Consider the following 22,209-nt stretch of genomic DNA (forward strand, 5'->3'; position numbering starts at 1 on the left):
TCTTCAATACCAAGAATATTTTTGATGCCAGTAGACAAATTCGTGAGAAGATTCTCCTTTGGCGGAGGCATTCCTTCATGTGATTCTAGCTAACTGTATCACCAGTAAGAAACCCCTGGGATAAGATTTCCTTCCGTTTTTCTCTAAAATAGAAGCACCCATTATAGTTGTGTCACTTTTCATATTTTCTTCACTGTCATTTCACCTGTAGATCTACTAGTTTCATCATCTTTCGATTATATTTCAACATTATCATCAAACTCCCTAATATTACTTTCAGAATCATAATCATCTTCGTCCAGTGTCTTCAGTACAAAGTGAAATGATGCATTAAGATGCTTAATTGTCACGTTTTTTATGATTTATAATTTTTAATTTGTATGGTTATAGTAGATGCATCATCCACATAGGGTGTGAATTATTATTTAAGGAATAAAATAGCGTTTATATAAGAGTACATTTATTGCATAATAATAATCATCACCATTGATAACTCAAAGAAATGAATAATATAGATGGTATGTACAAAGTTACAATAGAAATTTGTGTAGTATAGTGATTGGAGTTTGATTATTAAGGTACACGACGTCAAGTGATGTAATAATATAAAGCACAAAGCATACTCACAGTCCATAGAGTCCTCCTATGATCGTCAGCACTGAACGAGACATCCTAAAGGTTCAGAGAAGGTTGTAGTTGCCAAACGATACGCTTCAAGTAATAACTGGCTGTTCGGGTGACGAACGAATGATCGAATGATAATGGCTGCTCAGAATTACCAGTTTTTATACTAGTTTGTAAATTATTTTGAAGTATACTAAAAGAAAAATATGTTGTTTTTTTTGTCAAAATAGTCACTTAGAAAGTGTTTATGTAATGTGTTTTGATTATTTTGGAAATTCCATTTGCACACTCGTTTCTGACAACAAGGTCATGGGGCTTGTTTTTCATTTCAATTTTGCTTTTGGATCATTTTTAAAGTTACCTTCACGGCAGAAACACAGAATTCACGTGAGTATAGCAATCCTTTAACTTTTTTTTTTAAATCACTTATGCCATTGGAACATAATAAAAGTTTGTAAACTTACTTGAACCTGCACTTACTTTCGCCATCATAAAGTATCCCATAAACACACATAAAGTACCTAAACGATTTACGACAACACTGGATTTCACAAGCGCAAACATACACATGGGGTGCTACAGAACTCCTTATTTATCTTCTCTTTTGAAACGAAAGGAATGGCTTTACAACTTCCATTGGGAATATCACTTTCTAAAATGAGAATACGCAGAAGTTTCAACCAATGGGACTGAAAACAGAGCTACAATGGCGATTAGGATAACTACTAGGATCCTCCACCATCGCGGTGTGTATTCCAGGGTTAAGATGACTTCTTTTATGTTAATGGTTGTCAATGATTAGGAAAAACAATATAAATTTTACAACACCATTAGAGTTTAACAAAAACAAAATATCCACAGATAAAACATATATCAATAGATTCTGGTTGAATACTAATTAAAATACACTAAGAATAAAGGATTACTCGTGTTGCTAAGCTAAAACTGCATAATGTCCCCATCAATGATGGAGTAGGACAGTAGATCGTGCGTCAAGTAGAGCAAGATTTGTGAGTGGGTCAGGGGTCAACAGAACGTGACCCACTGCTACCCATCACCTACTGTGACCCACTGACCCACTCTGTTTAGTGCATTGTAGACAGCATCTTCTAAACACTGGTGAATTTGTCTACGTTTTACTTTTAAGGTCTCCGTTTTTCTTTCTTTTTCATTTGTTTCTATTTACTTACCTGAAATGAGTATATCTAAGTGAAAAAAGAACTTGAGGTACTTTTGTATACTGATATTTATAATTGTAATAATAGCAATAGGACTTAATACTTGGATTTCGAAACAGTCGAATTTTACAGTTTTCTTCTTTACGTTGTCTTAATTTGAGACTTTCAAATTTTATCCTACTTTTTCCACTGAAAAGTATCTGTAATTTAAGAAGGAAATAAATATATATGATAATTAAATTGAAATTCATCGTAATAAGACCCATGACAAACACTTTATCATTGTATATCATAAAGGTCAGATCCACTAGTATTGTAACAAAGCGGTGTTTGAGCGATTGACCTAGAAATTCAAATTCCGATTAGTGATAATTTCACAGCCTTATTTTATTACAAGTGTGAACTCTTTAGCCAGTAGAGAGTAGGGCATGCATGATGGGCCAAAGTTGATGATAATGGGTTTTGGTGAGTAATGGGTCAGAGTAGGTCACGGTGGGTGGTGGGTCATGGGTCAAGTTTTCATTAACCCACGCCATCTCTGCTCCCCATGCACTACAGCCTTACCTATGATCCAAATTATACATTAGCTAAGAATATTAAGGTGAGTCGAAAAAAATAACTTTTGGAATATCGAATTCTAATAACACGGAAGAGTTGCGTATTCGGATGATGAGGAAGAGAACATATTTTTTAAAGTTTTTATATTTTATTTTCAGTTCGCGCGAAGTGCTTAAAGCTTGAAAACATTACGAAAATCACCGATTATTGCTTTAACGCTCAATTTTTAAAGATAAGTTTTTCGACTTCTAACAGCATCAAATTATTTTCACGGCTCACTAATGAATATTCCAAAAAATTAGCGATGCATCTAAAGTTCGCGCATATGGCCTAAAGTTACTATATTGATCAGCGGCGTAGCGCAAGAGAACGCCGGTATGCCCGGCATCCCCTGTTAATAAGAAAAAGTACGTATTTCATTATATATAAATTGTTTGCTTGTAATTATCACAATTATTTCCACTGCAATCTTCTGGCGCGCTCTCTCGACTTACTTTGAAAAGAGGAACTTACGCATGCGCGTTGCTCAGATGCACATTTTCTGTCTTTCCTCCTGTCGTATGCTGGGGGCGCGGTGGCTCAGTGGTAGAGCGTTCACCTCTGGTGCTTGGAGTCCCGGGTTCGATCCCAGCCTCCGCCAAGTGAACTTTGTGGTGGACAAACACCGTGCTCGTGGGTTTTCTCGGGGTTCTCCCACTTTCTTCATTTCACTCATCTCTCATCATCACCGTCTCCTTTAGCCTAACCGGCATAACCGTGGGACGTAAAACTTAAATATTTCATTTCATTTTCCTGTCGTATGCTATTTTCCTCGGGCTTCCAGGCCTACTGAAAGCATCGGGGTTTTCGTCTAATTTCTGTTGAATGCGCATGCGCAATACTTCCCTTCTCACTCCTCCTCATCCCTTGCAACCCTACATTTGATTTAGATATACGCTGGCATATTAAAGTATTTCCAACTGTATATATTTTGAACTAAGCTATAGTTTCTGAACAGAACGTACGAGCCCTAATATAAAGGAAATAGAACAAAACGGAAATGGTTAGTTCAACGCATTTTTGAAGCATGCCGGTTATGTAAATAATAGTATTAAAATAGTTATGCCTTAATCACAACTAAATGCATCGTAATTGTAATCTTCATCGTAAAGGAGCTCAAAGACACAGGCATAAATATAAAGCATTCTGTAGAATTACGATCACCGATCTGGTAGGACAAGAGAGCCACCACTCCCCGTCACTCGCAAAGATTATGCCAGGGCCCTTCAGTCACAGGCACAAATCTCGGGGACATAAGGGGAACATGTTCCCAACAATCTTGTCCACCCCCCCCCCCCCAATATTCCGATTTGAGATTGTGATGATGATTTCTATCCGACTGCCACAAACGAAACTGATGTCCTTTGACTTGTTTCATTTTTAAAACAGAATCGTATTCTTTAATATTTCATTGTCATTAATTATTAGTAGTCTATTTTCAACTATTTGTTTAATTCCTGTAACAATTCCTATAATGCTATTGTGGTAATCATAATTTTGCTCAGATAAGAGTATTGTTGCGCCAAATATAGGCCTGATTGATTTTCTTTCATAGTTTTGGGGAAGTCATTATTTGTATTGTTATAAATCAAATGTCCTAAAATTTTAATGTGGATCATTGTGGATGCGTAAGTAGAAACATGTCAATTATTATTATGCATATATTCAAATTTCAGAATGTGCTCACGGCACTGAGTTGTAATAATGATATGTACCATTATTTCATCTACATCATTTGGTATTTAACATACGAGTACAACAGGTTTACCTCAGAAATCTGATTCATCTACTGTAATATGAGTCTCTTCTCCCCTCCCCCCACAATAAGCCTTAAAATGTACCCTTCTGCCGATGTTATAGACAACTCCGCTTCCCTAATCCTCCACAGCATTTTTTTCAACTTCATAAATATTTTGAACATCGTTAAAAAAGGAAAGGATTATGGGAACAGTCTTACCCATCCCACGAACGTTGAAGACAGATTTGCGCTCTTGACTTCAGTATCTGGATACAGAAACAGGCCCCCAGAGTTGGTTTAAGTGCTTTGTATTTACATCTTCAAATGATATATACAATCAGGCCCATATTCACGAACGGGCGTCTGAGTTCCGGACCCAAGATGACAAATTTCTACGGGCGATTTTTTTTTTTTGAAAGAACGAGATTGACGTGTGGTATGTGGAGAAAAAAGCCGCCAACGAGAAAGAAATGAAGGAAACGATACTGGAAACAATGTTCATACAGAAGTGGGGCCTAGTTTTCTCGTCACAACGGTAGTGGCAAGAAGGAGCTGAGACAATTGTTTTTTAAATTCTAACGTAATCCACGCATTCGATTCTTTATGCCCCACTAGACCTCCAATTAGGGGGGCTTCCTCCTAAATTTTGTATAACCCTATATTTCTATTCGGAATAGCTATGTATTGCTGCTTGCAGTAGTACTATATCGCACAAATGACCTACTTTGGCATCCCCCTTTCGGAATATCACGCTACGCTACTGATATTGATGAAGCATACATGCACTCTTGTATTAAAAAGCATTCGGACAGAAGATAAGCGAAGAGACAACTTTTGTTTATGGAGACGAGATTTTTACGAGTATTTTTCAAACTAGTCCTACGAATGACCTACAGTTAGTAGCAACTTACTTTATGAAAACGTATTCTTGTGCATAGTTTGACGTTAAACCTTCAATTCGAGAGTCCGAATATGCTTTTATCATTTAAGTGCCTGTGCACTATCGGTGGGATCCTAGGCACACACTTGCTATAAGCAGTATTAAAAAATTTAGCATTGCACTGCCATCTATGGAGTCTTCGTTATACTTAAATAGAAGTTACTAGCAGGGTTTTATTGCAATGTAGGGAAGTAGAGATTTATATGTCAACTTGAGGGGTTAGGAGGTACCACTCAGTGAATACAGTAGAAAACACGCTTTTAAGATCTTGAGAACAACGCAGTATTTGCCGGACAACATTAAAGGAAGTATCGAAATCAACTAACAAGGGAAAGCAGACTTTGGTAAATGATTTTCGAAGCCATCTTTCGCGAGGTAGTAGTGCACACTTAAAATGTTAATATTACAAACCGGCAGAGCGCAACAACCAGAAATAGCAGATTAAAAGCGTCTTAAAGTTTCCAACTCGCCACATATATGATACGACGCATTAAGTTATCAAGTAACGGTGTGACAGAGTGAGGATCCTGTACGACTCACGTGCAAAGGATCTCAGGTTTGATTCCAGCTCTAGTTTTTTTATTTTTGTTTTAACCAATAATGTTGCCATTTGTAACTACAAGTAAAATATGAATTCACCATGTTTACAATGCATAAAATAATAGAAATGTTCAAATTAGTTGTAGAACATTTCAATGTTCCATGTTAATTAACAACAAAATGTAACCTATTCCGTAAATATATTGATATGACGAGTTATATTATGGTTACCACAGTCGTTGTGTAAAACTTGTTGTTGACGCTTCGTGTGTATATCTGTGGACAGTGTGCGAATTACAAGCGGGATGAGGGGGAAATTCCCTTTGGTAATACTGGATGTATGCTATAACCAGGAGCGTCATTTCAGACTTCGCTTGAGGGGGGGCAAGAGCACCACCGACACAAGAATTCCACGTTTTGTACTAGTATATTAGGTAGGTTAAATACAAAAACAAAAACTTAACTCTAGCAGGAATCGAACCCGAGACCGTTTGTATGTGAGTCGTAGAAGACGCTCCTCACTCTGCCACGCCGTCACTTGATACTTTTACGGGTCGTATCATATATGTGGCGAGTTGGAAAGTTTAAGACGCTTTTAATCCCCTATTTCTGGCTATTGCGCACTCCCGGTTTGTAATATTAATACTTTAAATGTGCACTACTACCTCGCGAAAGATGGCTCTGAAGTTCATTTATCAAAGTCCGCTTTTCCCCTTGTAAAAGAAATGTATTCTTCTGTCATCCTGAGAACATATTATGGCTGAGAGACAACACATACGAGAATAGGGTTACGGGACGGAGTGTTATTCAATCCAATGATGAAAATCTTGACAACAGAAATATTTTATAGGAAACGAAACTCTAGTTTCAATTTATATAAATGTGTGGAGAAGATAATACAGATGGCTATATTAGATGAACATTTCAGTCTTCGATGGCAAAATGCGACTGGAAATCTAATTTTGAAGATGACGCCCTTGACTGATAATGGTGAAGCAACTTAGTTTAACAGCTCTGAATGATTGCGTAGAAGGTAGATGCAGCTCGAATTGCAGCCACCTCCATGTGGTGAGATCTGGGTCAATTTAACAAAAACAATTTTTCAAAATAGGCGAAAAACTGAAAGCTACTGATTTCATATCAAATTTGACTATTTGAAGACTATTTTGAACATACAGAAAGAAAATTCCTTGTATACCAAGGTCTAACTTTATTACAAGAGTGCATGTGTATGTAATACTGTAAAATAACAAAATTTTCACCGAAATTCACTAATTTTAGGCCATATATGGAAACTATAAATGTGCTGCTGTAATTTAAAAATATTTTTATAATTAATAACCTGATAAAATAATTTAAGGCTATCAAAGTCGATAAACTTAATCTTTAAAATTTGAGTGTTAAGGCAATAATTGGTAATTTGGTAATATTTTTCAAACTATATACACCTTTTGCGCGAAGTGAAGATAAAATATAAGATTTTTCAATATTTTCCCTTCATTATCATCCGAATACACAACATTTGGGCACTATTCGAATTCAATATTCAAAAATCTACTTTTTTCGACGTACCGCAAGTAATATACACGAATATAGTAATGTAGCTAATGAATATAAATGACTATGAACGAATATAAATGGACATAAAAATAGCCTATCACTTAAATAAGAAATGCACGTATTCCTCAAGTAATAAATCTTGAGCCGCACCAATATCTCTAGCTAAAATTTACATTTACACAATGTTGTGAACCTACGAATATCAAGTGATCATACTAAATTAATATAATAAAAATAATAGAGATAAATCTAATAACTATGAAGTGTATATGATATACACTAAAGATATACATATATATTTTTACATAGAATATGGAGTCGCCTTAATATATACATATATTATATTCTGGCGGTACGCAACGGTACGACGTACCTGCTACCTTTTAATCATAACGGAATATTTCCTCTTCTGTCTCTAAAATGGGGTTAAAGAAATGGGGTTAACGACAAATTTCGAAACTACAAAATAGTGAAAATATATTGTTTTATTGAAATCCAGAGTTTTTTGTTTTCCATTTTTTTCTTTCTAGTAAAAGAGTTGTGAATCGTTGCTTCTTCAAGTCAGTTAATTGTAGTCAGGGACTAGAAATATTTGGGCCCTTCTGTCTCTTGCTCGCTGGCACGTCCTTGTACCTCTTTTTTTTTTTTTTTAATTCCTTTTTCGCACTATAAGATAAACCATAAAACTCTGAACCGACCAGATTTGTTTTCGAAAAGACTTATATCCCATAACGAAATAATTCTAACAATTTTTCTGTCGCTGATGTTCGACTAAACTGAAAGCCATTACAAAAATTGTGTTGAGACCCCACATCTGTACTTTCTCCGCAAATGATCCTTTGCTTAGTTCCTATTTTAATGTATCCAATTAATTGTTTTTATTCATTATTAGGAAGAGGATTGAGTGAAAACATCCCCTAGACTTTTTTTTTTTTTTTTTTGGAGAAGTTTATCCACTAATTTAGTAGAGGTTTGGAGAAGATTTTGGTGACATGATTACTATTCTCAAGAACATTAGGTGAACAATGTACTGTATGTGTGTTGTTATTGAAATTCAGTATTGGAAATTCAGGAACTGTTGATGAATTTTCAAAACAAATAGTAGCAGCTTACTTCCGGCCGTTTATAAAATGAGAAAAAGGTAAGAAACAAATCACTAAGAAATATCGATTATCATTACATTTATTTTATTATAAAATTAAGCTATAAGAATCAGACATTTTAAAAGAATCTTTATATATACAGGGTGTTTCAAAACAACACTGGCAACGTTTGGGAGATGATTCCTCACACCAAGATAAGACAAAAAAGTATAGACCAACCGGGGTGCACAAATGCTTCCTTTACGGAGTTATAGGCTGCCGAAAACATGAAAAAAAATTTAAAGGTCCATAGCTCCAAAACTATGGGACGTACCGTAGTCGAGTCAATACTTCACTTAGGAACTAATATGTGCCCTATACAAAAATACATGTTTCAGAACCCTGTGGTACTCACGCAACAATTTTTATAAAGTGAGTTTGACTAAGGGCATATAATTTGAAGTACTCACAAACTGCCTCTGTAAAAACTGTGGCAGAAGTACAGCAGCATTTTGAAACATGGATATTTGGATAGGGCACATGCTAGTTCTTAAGTGAAGTCTTGACCTGACTAGGATAGATCCCATAGTGTTGGAGCTATGGACTTCTAAAGTTCATTTTTTCATGTTTTCGGCAGCCTATAACTCTGAAAGGAAGCATTTGTGCACCCAGGTTGGTCTATACTTTTTGTTTTATCTTGATGTCCGGAATCACCTCCCAAACGTTGTCGGTATTGTTTTGAAAAACCCTGTATATGTACGTAAGAGTTTTTAGTTACAAGACTGCAATGATATGCTACTGGATATTATTATTATTATTATTATTATTATTATTAATAATAATAATAATAATAATAATAATAATAATAATAATAATAACCTGAAAGGTATGCAACTTTTTAACCATTATGAACCTGAGGTCCAGCGTACCGGCATCTTTATTTTTAAAAATAAAACGCTGTATATATATATATATATATATATAGGGCCGGATTTAGGGTGTGCAAAGATGCACGTGCACCCCTTCTTCGTTGTAAATATACACTACCTAAATTGAGAAGCTAGCAGTGAAAATAGGAACACTTTCAGAAAATTTATGTTGTCGTGTTTCCGTTTGGGCTTAAAACAAAGCGACGTTTTGGAAAATCAATAGTTCAACTTAATTTTCTAAAAGTTGAAAGAAAAGGATTCACCGAGAGCAGATACTTATCATTTCTAGGGCGATTCCTCATTCACACAACATATGTTTAAAGGCATTTAAAAAATCATTCAATTCATACGTACTGACAGTTATTGTTGCACCCTCTAAAAAAAATCCTGGATCCGACCCTGTATATATGTATCTTCACGTTGAGAAATATATTTCTTCTAAGAAGCTTATGTTTAGAGCACAGAAAGACAGAAGTAGACAAAAAAAAAATAATAAAATGTTTTAACAAATTACGTAAAAAATCTCATTAATATGCTTTGTAATAGGGAGAATATTAATTAAAGAAAAACCACAGCACAACTCCCTTTTGTTTTGATTAGTTATAATAAAGCTAATCCTACGCTATATGCATATCACCTGGCAGCCTTGCGTTGCCGGGTAATATATATACTCTAGTCTCTTTTTTTCCCCCTAAATCCAAGACGTCAAGTCGACGAATAAAAAACATTAATTTTCTCAGCTGCAAGTGTTGTAAAAGACTCCACGAGCATTAATTACATAGCTTACAACAGCTTAACGTTGAAGGCTTCCAAAGGCATATAAATTTCTAGGCAAAGCTTTAGCGTGTCAGAGTTGCTAACTTGCGGACGGGTGCGTAAATGGTTGATCACTTACCGACCAACGATGTTGGTTTAATGTTTTATTGCGTTGAAGATGAGCAATGTATTTGGATAGTTCTAGGCATAAAAGCACGAAATTTGGTATAGCAATGCATTAGTAGAATAGCTTTGAGAGGGATTGCATAAAATATCAGAAAACTTTCAGAAAAGTAAATAGAAATCATAATAAAACCAGTTGAGAATGTTGCAAGAGCATTTGCCAGAACTAATTTTTCCTATTAACTTCTACAGGTTTTATACCAATAGTTCTATGTACTTTATTATTATACTCATTAAACAATTCTTGTAATATATCTATCCATTTATAATTTACTTGAGTACTAAATTTTTTCCACATGTTTTGTTAAGAGTTCTGCTAAAACGTTCTACAATATGTTGTTTTGCGAAGACACATGCTTAAAATTGAAGGCTCCATGAGTTACAGTTCCCAAGATATGGTCAAGGGCGCCGATGCCCCCCCCCAAAGCTCATGTGGCCCCCTATCCTATATATGAGTATACAATATTTGACATAATTTAAGTGCAATTTGTCTTAAAATAATCAAATACAGGGTTTTCATAAAGTATGGACGGATTTAATTCGCTTATAATTTACATAAAAATGCTCATATTGAAATCAAATAAAGTGCAAACGGTAGCGGAAGGATTAAATTTTTACCTGTAATCTGCACCAGCTCAGTTCATTCACCGCCACACCTCCAACTGGGCGCCATTTACGTCCACACATTCGCGTAGGACCGTCTAGGAATCGACTTCTGTGGGCTGTTGATGATGCTTTCCCTTACCCTGCTCACTGTTGCAGGCGATGTTGGCGGCCTCCCACTTCGAGGACGGTCCAGGACGCTTCCTGTCTCCAAGACCTTACACATGCCACTTTCGGATTGCACTCTCAGTCGGTGCCGGCTTTTTGAACTCTTTGGTGAACTTTCGACACACCAGAATTGGCCTTGCCCTCCCTCTCCCTCTCTCAACGTGTTTAGAGTTGCCGCTTATCTAACAGTGTTGCCAACTAAAAATTTAATCCTTCCGCTACCGTTTGCACTTTATTTGATTTCATTATGAGCATTTTTATGAAAATTATAAGCAAATTAAATCCGTCCAGACTCTATGAAAACTCTGTATATATATATATATATATATATATATATATATATATATATATATATATATATATATATATATATATATATATATATATATATATATATATATATATATATACCTTCTGCATCTGAATGCCCCCCCAAATATACAGAAAAATCGGCGCCCTTGGATATGGCTCTTTAAATCTCCCGAAATCCGAACTTTTTTGGACAATATTTCGGGAACGATGGCCAGTTGGCCAATGCCGACCGGTTAATATTTGGTAGCATAATGTTCCCCATCCTCTTAGGTATTGATCAACAGTAGTATGATCTCTCTATGACTAACGGTTCTCGGCTCCTTTATATTTCTTTCCAACAAAACTTCTGCATTACCATTGCAACACTATTATTTTATGACCAGTTTTGTTCTGAATAGAATCGTAGTTCGAACTCGATAGTTTTTTTTTTTTTTTTTTGTATTTGTACGGTAGTTAATTTAAGACATGTTTGTTACAACACTCAGTACATAAATAAATCAACAAATCTGTCCCAGCAAAATTAAAAACACTCACTATCCCATTAGCAAACAACAACACACTTTGAACTCCATAAAATTAGTTTATTTTTGATATTTTTGTGAAAACTTCGCATGCCATCTTATTTAGCTCGATGTGAAATATATATTTTTTTTATCTTTGGAAAATATCATAGTGAAACCGAATAAAATGAAATGAAATCTTTGAGTTTTACGTCCCACGATTATGCCGGTTAGGCTAAAGGAGACGGTGATGGTGAGAAATGAATGAAACGGTGTAATGAAGAAAGTGAGAGGAAACGGGAGAACCCGAAGGAAACCCACGCACGGGGTGTTTGTCCACCACAAAGTTCACTTGGCTTGGGCTAAGATCGAACCCGGAACCCGAAGCACCAGAGGTGAACGCTCTACCACTGAGCCACCGCGGCCCCCCATAGTGAAACCAAAATTAAAGTTTAATATACAATCATAAATTTAGATAATATCTCATTAACCATACTGTGTGCCAGGCCCGTATCCAGGGGAGTCTAGGATCCCCCTAAATTTTTCACGGCAGGGGGATCCTTGCAAATGAACTGTAATATGGTAATGAACTATAAAATGGTTAGATCGCCCCCCTAAATTCTACCACCCCCCTACATTTTTGGACTAACTATCGGCCTGCTGTGTGTTGTTTTCTAGCTAATGTCATAACGAAGAGCTTAATTCGTGTATATTTACGTATTAGCTTCATTTAATTACAGTAGTACCTCGATAACTCGAAGGAGAAGGGGATAGATAAAAATTCGGGTTATCTAGTTTTTTGAATGATCAAAGTTCTAGTTATCAAGATAGCTACAACAAAAAATCATTCGAGATACCGAGGTTCCACGTTCCTCATAAAAAGTTACTACATAACCTCTATAACTCGAAGTCTTATACATTCAACCTCTATAACTTAAAGTCTTATACATTCAACCTCTATAACTCGAAGTCTTAGACATTCAACCTCTATAACTCGAAGTCTTAGACATTCAACCTCTATAACTTGAAGTCTTATACATTCAACCTCTATAACTTGAAGTCTTATACATTCAACCTCTATAACTCGAAGTCTTATACATTCAACCTCTATAACCCGAAGCTGTGAAAGTTACTTAAATTAAATAACATGATTTGTAAAAATAAAATACTAGACATGAATAAAACATAATTACAGTATAAATTAGCAACAATAACAATTATGTAAAAGCATAGAGTTATAACTTCTAGTTATCGAGGTTACATGAAGAAAAATTCGACTTATAGAGGTAAACTTCGATTTGTAGAGGTTCGCAGGTACGAAAGTTCGAGTTACTGTACCGACGTTTTCAAATATGATTATAAAACTCTTAAAATTCGACTTTATCGAAGTTGTGATTTTTAAACATTCGACTTACAGACGTTATTTTAACATTAAGTGTTATGGAGAGTTCAAAGGAATGTGGAAAAATTTCAAGTTATCAAGGAATTCGAGTTATCGATGTCCAAGTGTAGTTGGTATGGTTATTGTTCAGCATGTATTTTCATACTTATAAAAAAGTTTATTTTTCTCGAAAACTACGCATGAAGATTTATTCTCATCGATATATCATTCTGTTCGACTCATTAAGATGTATCGATGAATACATTCCTTCGTTTCAGTTTAACGTCCTACGATTATGCTTTTTAGGTTAAGGTAGACGGATGGTTAAGGCAAGTGAATGATGATGGAATCATTGGTGGAAGGGGAATGTGGGAGAAAGTGCGAGAACCCCGAGAAAACCCACGGACACGATGTTCTCCAACACAAACTTTCTTAGCACGGAATCGAACCAGGGACGGAACACACCAGAAGTATGCACTTTACTATTGAGACACCGGTTTCCACCATCGGTTGATACGTCTCTTTCCTTTTTTTTTTTTTTCTGAACATTCATTATTTCGTTCAAATATTATTCAATAATTCGACAGGAGCTCAAACAATTAGCTTGTTTACCTTTAAGCAAAATGAAGCAACGAAATTTTATAAAGTCCTTGTGTCTTCAAAAATATAAGAATGAAAAGTGATTTTGTTGACTTCATGTACATATTTTCAAAAGCTCGATTATCTACCTGTGAAATGATAGTAAAGTAAACTAAAGCAGACAAGAACACAAACATTTCTGATATGAAGAGCGACTAATTACAGCGTTAGAAGATTTTTTGCGAATCTACGCAATTGCCTTTGCCTTATATTGACACAGTAAACAGAACGTGTGAGCTGAACACATACAGTAGTCACCATATGAAGATGACCATTTGTTTTTATTGTAAATATTCTCTTAGCTGCTTTCATGTTATTGGCCATAGAACTGCTTCTTAACTCACGCAACTATTAAATAATTAACTTATCCTCCCAAGCATCAACACTTTTAAACTGTATTAACGGTAGAATGCGGCTGAAAAATCAGTAACTTTATTACATTCACGGATATTAACTGGTGATCTGGCTAGCAATTGAGAATAGATGTCCCAATATTTAGAAAATGTGTATGTAAAATTCGGTTATTATTCGGTTCAAAATCTCTTGTCGTCGCGAATTCTGTCGAGGAATTTGAAGCCTAAAATATACAAAACGATAATCATGCCTGTTGTTCTGTATGGTTGCGAAACATGATCACTTACTCTGAGGGAAGAACATAGACTGAAAGTATTTGAGAACAAGACCCTGAGACGAATATTCGGACCCAAGAGGAACGGGAATGGGGAATGGCGGAAACTTCATAACGAGAACTACATAAGTTATATGGTTTACCCAACATTGTTAGGGTCGTGAAGTCTAGGAGGCTTAGGTGGGCGGGTCATGTAGCTAGAATGGAAGAAAGTAGAAACGCTTTCAAAGTCTTGACCAATCGGAAAACGACCATTAGGAAGACCTAGGCGCAGATGGGAGGACAATATTAAGATGGATCGCACAGAGATTGGAATACAAAGTAGAAACTGGATGCAGTTAGCTAAGGATAGAAGTCAGTGGAGAGGTTTTGTGAACGCGGCATTGAACCTCCGGATTCCATAGGCCATAGAGTTAGTTAGTTAGTTAGTTAGTATGTAAAATTCAGAGGTGGATCTAGCCCAAAGCAGGGGCCTAGCCCCCCCCCAGTTTTTTCACTGACAAAAATAATTGAACCTATTATTTATATAATACTAAATATAAATATAGCTTCATGGGAAAACTCCAACGGAAAGCCAAAGCGTCCTCAAGTTTTGAATGCATTTGCAATATAGAAAGATGCCTTGTAAATTAGACCGCTAGAGGGAGTGATACCACATTTTGAATAGGGGTTATGGAAGCGGAACTACATTTACTATTACATTACCATAATGACGGATCTTGAAGTCCGCCATCTTCGAATCAAATAAAAGATAATATTTTAGAGGCAAAATTTTTGGGTCAACACTGTATCTAATACAGCTGAAATTTTCAACGCCTAGTAAAGAGAGTTTTACTTGGAATACTGTTTAATAGAATTTAAGTGTTTTAAATGTAAATTCTGGCCTTCAATATATAAAGATAAACTTGTTTTGGTGTGTAGGATATTTTTTTTCTATAAAAGCACAGTTAAGTATATTGACTTAATTCAAGTATTTAAAGCTTCGTACTATCTAATTAAAAGCTAGACTAAATTTCTGGTGCAACAGTCTTTAGGAAGCCAGGACCGCCAGCCAATTTGCAGCGCTAATGCCTTTAGAGTGATGTGTGCCCAGGATCAGCTACTCTTGCCGTTAATGCTGCGTTTCTAGGAAGGAATAAACTACTTTTTTGGCAAGTGGCTCCCCAGTTGTACTCACGATACTTGATAGACGCTGCCTGGCAACACCATCTACTGAGAACTGTGGACACCCATTTCTCCTCTAATCTGACCCGACACTGTTTGGTTTCGCTGATCTCATTAGTGCGCCTAGGGCGTTAACGTATTAGCTAACTACCTGCAGGATTTTGAAAGAAGTGGTGTGATACAGATCTGAGTGAAAGCAGCAGAACTTCAAGAAAACCCATGTACGTGGTGTTGTTCACCATAAACTCACATGGCTTGGGGTTTAATCAGTTACCCTTCGCATCAGAAAAGAACACACTGTCACTGAACTACCGTGCTCTTGATAAAAGGAAAGGATAGTAAACGCATGTGAGTGAATGCAGGGTAAACCAAAATGATGACCCGATTTCAGAAATTTATTCTATGAGATCTAATAAACTTAATGTTATTGTAAGACTGGCGAAGTTTTTTTCCATACATATCACTAGGGACCGGATTTTAAGGTGCAAAAATGTGGTAGGAAAAACGGAATAAAAGGTGCTGAAAAATCATTCAAAAAGGTGCAAAAAGGTGTTAATAAGTTATCTTTATTAAGTGTTATAGTATACAGTTACATGAACATTATTTATTCATTACACCAGCAAAATACTGTTCAAATCTTGACTTTAAACATTTGACGTAAATTGCAAAATTGTTTTATTTAATCTCAAACATGTACAATATTCGACATTCTTGTAATAAAATTGTGGTTGAAACCAACTCGGTATTTAAATATATATATATATATATATATATATATATTAATTTTGCAATATTGTGGCTTGAGAAACCGTTACATACTACTGGGTTTTCAGGAACTGATTATACTTGATTATGCACAACATTTCTATGTATCCGCTTGGAGTTCAGGAGATCCTTGTGTGTGGAGAAACTTTGCTCGACATTTACGGAAACTAGCGGTGCATATCTTGTAAGCACATGGACAAGAAGTTCACTTGACCTTGCAAAGGTTTCTACGACCGGATTGTTTGGCAAATTCCGTTCAAATTTGTCCCTAGCAAATCCGTCAAGATTGCGTCTAAATTTATGCAATATTATATGTAAACCAGATTGAAAATAAAACATATTGTTCTGTCCAATTTTTTTTTTTAAAAGGAGAGAAAAAAGGGACAATAAAGGTGCCGAAGGCTAAAAGAAGTACGAAAAAGGGAAAATTTTTATTAATCTAGCATAAAAGGTGCAAAATAAACGAAAAAGGTGCAACATTGTACGTTCATTTTATGTCCGGAAATACATATTTTGAACTTTGGTTGTTATAATAACTATATTTTTAGAAAAGGTGCTGCATCTTAAAATCCGCTCTCTACATATCACAAATGTTCTATGTGAGCACGTCGCGTAACACGGCTCACATCAAGCTGCACACGTCTCTCTCCTACCAAACCTTTTGTAGCCATGTTGCAGTTAATATTAGCAATAGCTGCTGTGATTTGGGGCACGCAGGTTATCTAATCTTGAAAGTGATGGTACGTAAGCATGATCCTTTAGAAAACTCGACATGAAGATATCACATGTGTCAAGTCATCCTCACACTAATCACAGACTTATATACATGGGGCCTTATGCAGAGTCGTTTTGACGGCTGATTAACACCTTACTACGGGGTTGACTAACGGATGGTTATCAAAATTGTATTCAGAGTCTCTGATTAGGACGTAGTATTGGACGAAGTTAATCACATGTGACTAATTAGTCTACAGCAGAGACTAATCTTTTACCCACGATTTAGCACACAACATTTCGTATTTCGTAATTCATGTATTTTCATTTTTACAGACTACGCATGCGCTCATTTATTTTTCCGTAGTTGCCACATTTACTTTACTCGCCGATGCATTGGGGTTCTATAAGTTAATCATACCCAAATTATAATTTTAGTTGTACTAAAAGTAGACTCTGAATACCAAAAAGTGCACCTTCCTTAGTAAAGAGTTAGTATGCTTACTAACTAGTCTCAGACTAACCTTCGATTAATGAATTCTCTCTGAATACCGCCCATGATAATTTGGGGCAGGAGTTTTTCGCAGTTTGAAATTAAACATTTCGCATTTGAAATTAAAAGTTTCGTATTTTGTCGCATTTTGAGATATAAAATTTCTCATTTTGTCGCTAAGCAAATTATGTTACAAGCCTAATATACAAACTCTAATATAAATTATACAAACTATAATGTAGGTCCAAAATAAGTAATAAACAATGATACTACTTAGGACAATGAATTAATCTCTATGCAGTTACTAACAACATATTACTTCTTTCTTCTTTTACAAGTCCAAAAACTTAAAATACACTAGCACCGTATCTTTACGATTGCCACCACAAAACACTATACATTGTATTAGCTATACACCAAAACACATACACATGCAAAAAAGGAAAAATCATATATACAATACGTTAGCGCAGTATCTTCCTGTATAGTGCGGGCACGGTGGCTCAGTGGTAGAGCGTTCACTTCTGGTGCTTGGGGTCCCGGGTTCGATCCCAGCCCCCACCAAGTGAACTTTGTGGTGGACAAACACCGTGCTTGTGCGTTTTCTCGGGGTTCTCCCGTTTCCTCCCACTTTCTTCATTCCACCATTTTACTCATCTCTCATCATCACCGTCTCCTTTAGCCTAACCGGCATAACCGTGGGACGTGAAACTCAAAGATTATCTTCCTGTATATCTCGTCTGCAAATCATTATTCTGATGAAAACTGCAGCATGTTGCACGTTTCTACATCTTCTTCTTTCATCTGTAGTCTTCTATCATTTATTATCAATCTTTTTTTTTAATCCTTTCACAATCAGTATTCGTTATTGGAAGAAATATTGCAGACAGGAATAAGTTACTGAAATTTAAATTTTTCTCCCCTTTGGCTCTCCGTGCAAGTAAAATATCCATCACACTGACATTAACATCTTGACTCTGCACCACAACTTCCTTCAAACTCGAATGGAAATCAGCATACATAGGTTCGTCAGTTTCCTTTGAAAACTCTAGTATGTGAGCAAAAAGCTTGCACAAAGACTACATCAGGATTTGGGAGGCATCCAGCAAATAAGGGATCAAATAATTTTCCAAGGCTTTTGTACATTTCATTCAATTCCTGATTTTCTTTTCTCAAGATATGTAATTTTAAGAGGGATTTTCCTCTGTATGTTTCAAACAATATCACCATTTTCTTCTTATGCAGATTGCTAAACTTTTTCTACGGGTATGTTGCACTTCAGTTTCTCTATAGGTATATTGCAAAAGGAGAATGTTGCTTGGAGAATTGTACTTTTTATTTCTATACTTTAACAACTGAAATTAACGTTTTAAAAAAAATCGCAATTTGTCGCATTTTGCGGCATTTTTCGCTCAAAATGTCAGTTATCGCATTTTGTCGCGACTTCAAAATACCTATTTCCTTACTCAATCAGATGTATTTCGCTGAAAAGCCAACTCTCGACTTTGTTGGAAAACTTTCGCGATTTCGCAACTTCGGAAAAACTCCTGCCCCTAATGATAATCAAGATCTCTGTTCTCTAGTCAGCGCCATTTTCCGCAACTGCTCGCTGCTGACTCTCAGTGTTAGAAAGGGGAAGCACTGCTAAATTTTGAAAGCTAACCCTTCAAATAACATATGCTTATCAGATTTTCATGGAATAAAACTTGTGAAATCGGATTCATTATTCAGACTTGCCCTGTATAAAGGATGGCGGAATTAGAATACCGGAAATCGATTCACCACGGAATAAGATCCCATTTCGGAATTCGTTTCTGTAGCGATGAACTTCGGGTTTTGTAACTCTTATAGATAGCGATTAGTTTCCCTTTGTTTATGAGACTACGCTTACTATAAAATGGGAAAACATCTACGTTATCTTAAGTACATATGTATCTACCATGAATGCAGTTTTTGTGGTTGATCCCTTCACTGTGGTAGGTAAAACTGTCGCCCCCGTAATATAATAACTAGTTTCATTTCGTTTGAGGTCTACTGTATAGAAACTTATCACACTTACGAGAGTCAATATGACAGGAAATTAAGAGGGACATGGGAATGATTGATACATGGGGGAGACCCCTATCAATATAAGAACATACCCCACCCATTCGTATATACACAGAGGGAAAATATTTCTATCTGGCAGCCGTTGTAAATGTAGTACGGTATACAGTTTCGACCCCTGGTACGTTATCAATAATAGTCACTTGTACGCAAAAGAACATTAGTCCTAAGGTAGGGTGGAAGGACATTCGGAGCAGTGTTGCCAGGCATATGGTAATTCACGTATACAAAAAATATTTTGGGCATTCTACGAAGTACGAGGCATTTTGTACTACAGGGTAGTTTAAAAAGTGTGGAGACACTCAATTAAATTGGTATGGTATAAAGAATATGAGTTGGTTGGCTGTAGATATGACATAGAAGAAGTAAATGTGGTAGGATACATGATGATTTTGACTGCCATTTTGTAAGCAGCCATATTGGATTTGAATCCAAATTCTTAATGAGAACAATAGGCAGTGATATCATTTTTTGACACACAGTTCTCAGAAACACAATAGGTAATTAGTTTTGTTCTTTCTTTATTCATAACGAAACTATTATTAATTTTTGTTTGTAATTTAATATTTATAATATTAATGTTTGTTTTGTTACTATGAAGATACCGGACACACAATTAAAGCAATATAGAAAATATAAATCAAAGACAGAGTGCGATATAGAACTAAGAGTAAGCATAACAGAATACACGAGGACCATATTGGACATCTTGAAAGCAGCCATATTGGATTTGGATTCAAATTCTTACATTGAAATTATAGAGTCCATATGTTTTACCACATATTGTGATTTCCTTTTAAGAATTTTGAACTAAATCCAAAATGGGGCTTTTAAGTTCCTATGGTATTAGAAAAAAATATAGATAATTGCGAATCGTAGTCTTGTTGTTTTAGAAGCAGTAATTAAGAAAAGGAATATGTTTATTATGTATGAGTTATGGTATTAAAATGTGTGTTAGACAGGGGCGGATCAAGGGGGGGAGGCGATCGGGGCGATCGCTCCCCCAGAAGAGGAACCTTTATTGTTTTATATATATAAATAAAATCCATCCCAGAGTTTGAAGCCCTTAAAAGTAACATTATGACAACCCACCGCCTCCCCCAGAAGTCGGTCCTGGATCCGCCCCTGGTGTTAGAATACATAGGTGAGGACTTTTAATTTTTTAAATGAGTCTTTACGCTTCAGTACTTATGAGATAATGTCTCTTATTCTATTTGTTTACTTTTTTATTGAAAAAAATGGTTTCAATAGACTAGTAGTTTCCAAACTGGAGGGAGGGGGAAGGAGGCTTCAACTAAAAAGGCGGGAAAGACCATCACTGGGACAGAGAATGTTGAAATAAAATGAATTATGAAGTTACTTTTAAGCTGTAAAGACACTCGGTTGTGAATATAGGGTAAAGTTTATCTGAGTAGGACACCTTATTATGTCTATAATCTTTCTAATACACTCTGACTAATTAATCAGGTTTCTAGTTCAGGAAGCCACTATCGCAATTCAGATCTCTTCACAACTGGTAGTCTATGGTTGAACGAGCTTTCTCTTTTTGAGAAATCTGACTAATTATTCAGAGTGTATTTGAAGATTATAGAGATGATAATGTGTCTCGTTCGGACAGTCTTTACCCTTAAAAGTAATTTCATAATTCATTCTGTGCATCCTGTATTATTACAGTAGATAGAGCTGAAAAAGAACTTGTTCGGTGAACTACTATCAGTTATCACAGTTTTAAGACTGCATCATGTAAATAAATACATAGGTAAAGCTCACAGTATGTGACTCATTTTATCTTCAAGACATAAAAATATAATCACGAAATTAATTTCAATGCATAGTTGCAGATTTTCGGAGCGTGTTTAGTTCTTGGAAATACATGTTAAAACATTAATTTGCTCTCACTTACTATAATACTACACAGTGGCGGATCCAAGGGAGCCTATAGAGGGTATAGCCCTCACCTTGACGTTCAGGTATACACTGGATAAAATGGGCTTCAATTTTGCTTTACACTGGATAAAACGACAAACAATGGTTTAGTCTCTCCCTTGATCATATCCTGTATCCGCCACTGGTACTATATTTATAATAAATATAACATAATTTTATATAATAGTTAATAAGGATATTTGTGTAAATAATTGTCGTTTTATATGATATACCTAGGTATTACGTGCAACCGTACGGTATATCAAACTGTGTATATTCGCAACTGTGCTTTATGGGTCGGTCTTTTTCATACCTCTTGAAATCGGTTGTTTTCTCCTCCCTTGGAATGAGTCGCTTGCCCTCCTTGGAGAAAAAAATCCAGTAGACGTTTCTGGGTGTTTGAGATCCAAGACAACCCACACTCAAGTAGTCGGCGCGGGTAGTATGATAGAATGTAAAAGGCGGAGAGTAAGAATAATATTGGTCAATTGGCCACCTCTTACATCAGAACGAACAGATTAGTGGAACAGATTAGTGTTAATTCTTTATTTCATTTATTTACTTATTTAGGGTATTATTATTTATTAACAGAAAGAACAAAACTTACAATATAGATAGTACATATTACAATAGTCAAATACTCCATTTTCATTATTTGGAAATCATGTTTCATTATTATTATA

General features: G+C 35.7%; 1 protein-coding gene across 1 annotated transcript in view; it reads left to right on the plus strand.

Moving 5' to 3' along the window:
- gogo (thrombospondin-1 like protein golden goal) overlaps positions 1-22,209 on the plus strand; it is a 1,102,148-nt gene that overhangs the window by 173,584 nt on the left and 906,355 nt on the right. The gene's annotated exons all lie outside the window — the stretch shown is intronic.

Source organism: Thermobia domestica, chromosome 3 (assembly GCF_964235325.1).
Source record: "Thermobia domestica chromosome 3, izTheDome1.hap1.1, whole genome shotgun sequence".
Classification (NCBI taxonomy): domain Eukaryota; kingdom Metazoa; phylum Arthropoda; class Insecta; order Zygentoma; family Lepismatidae; genus Thermobia; species Thermobia domestica.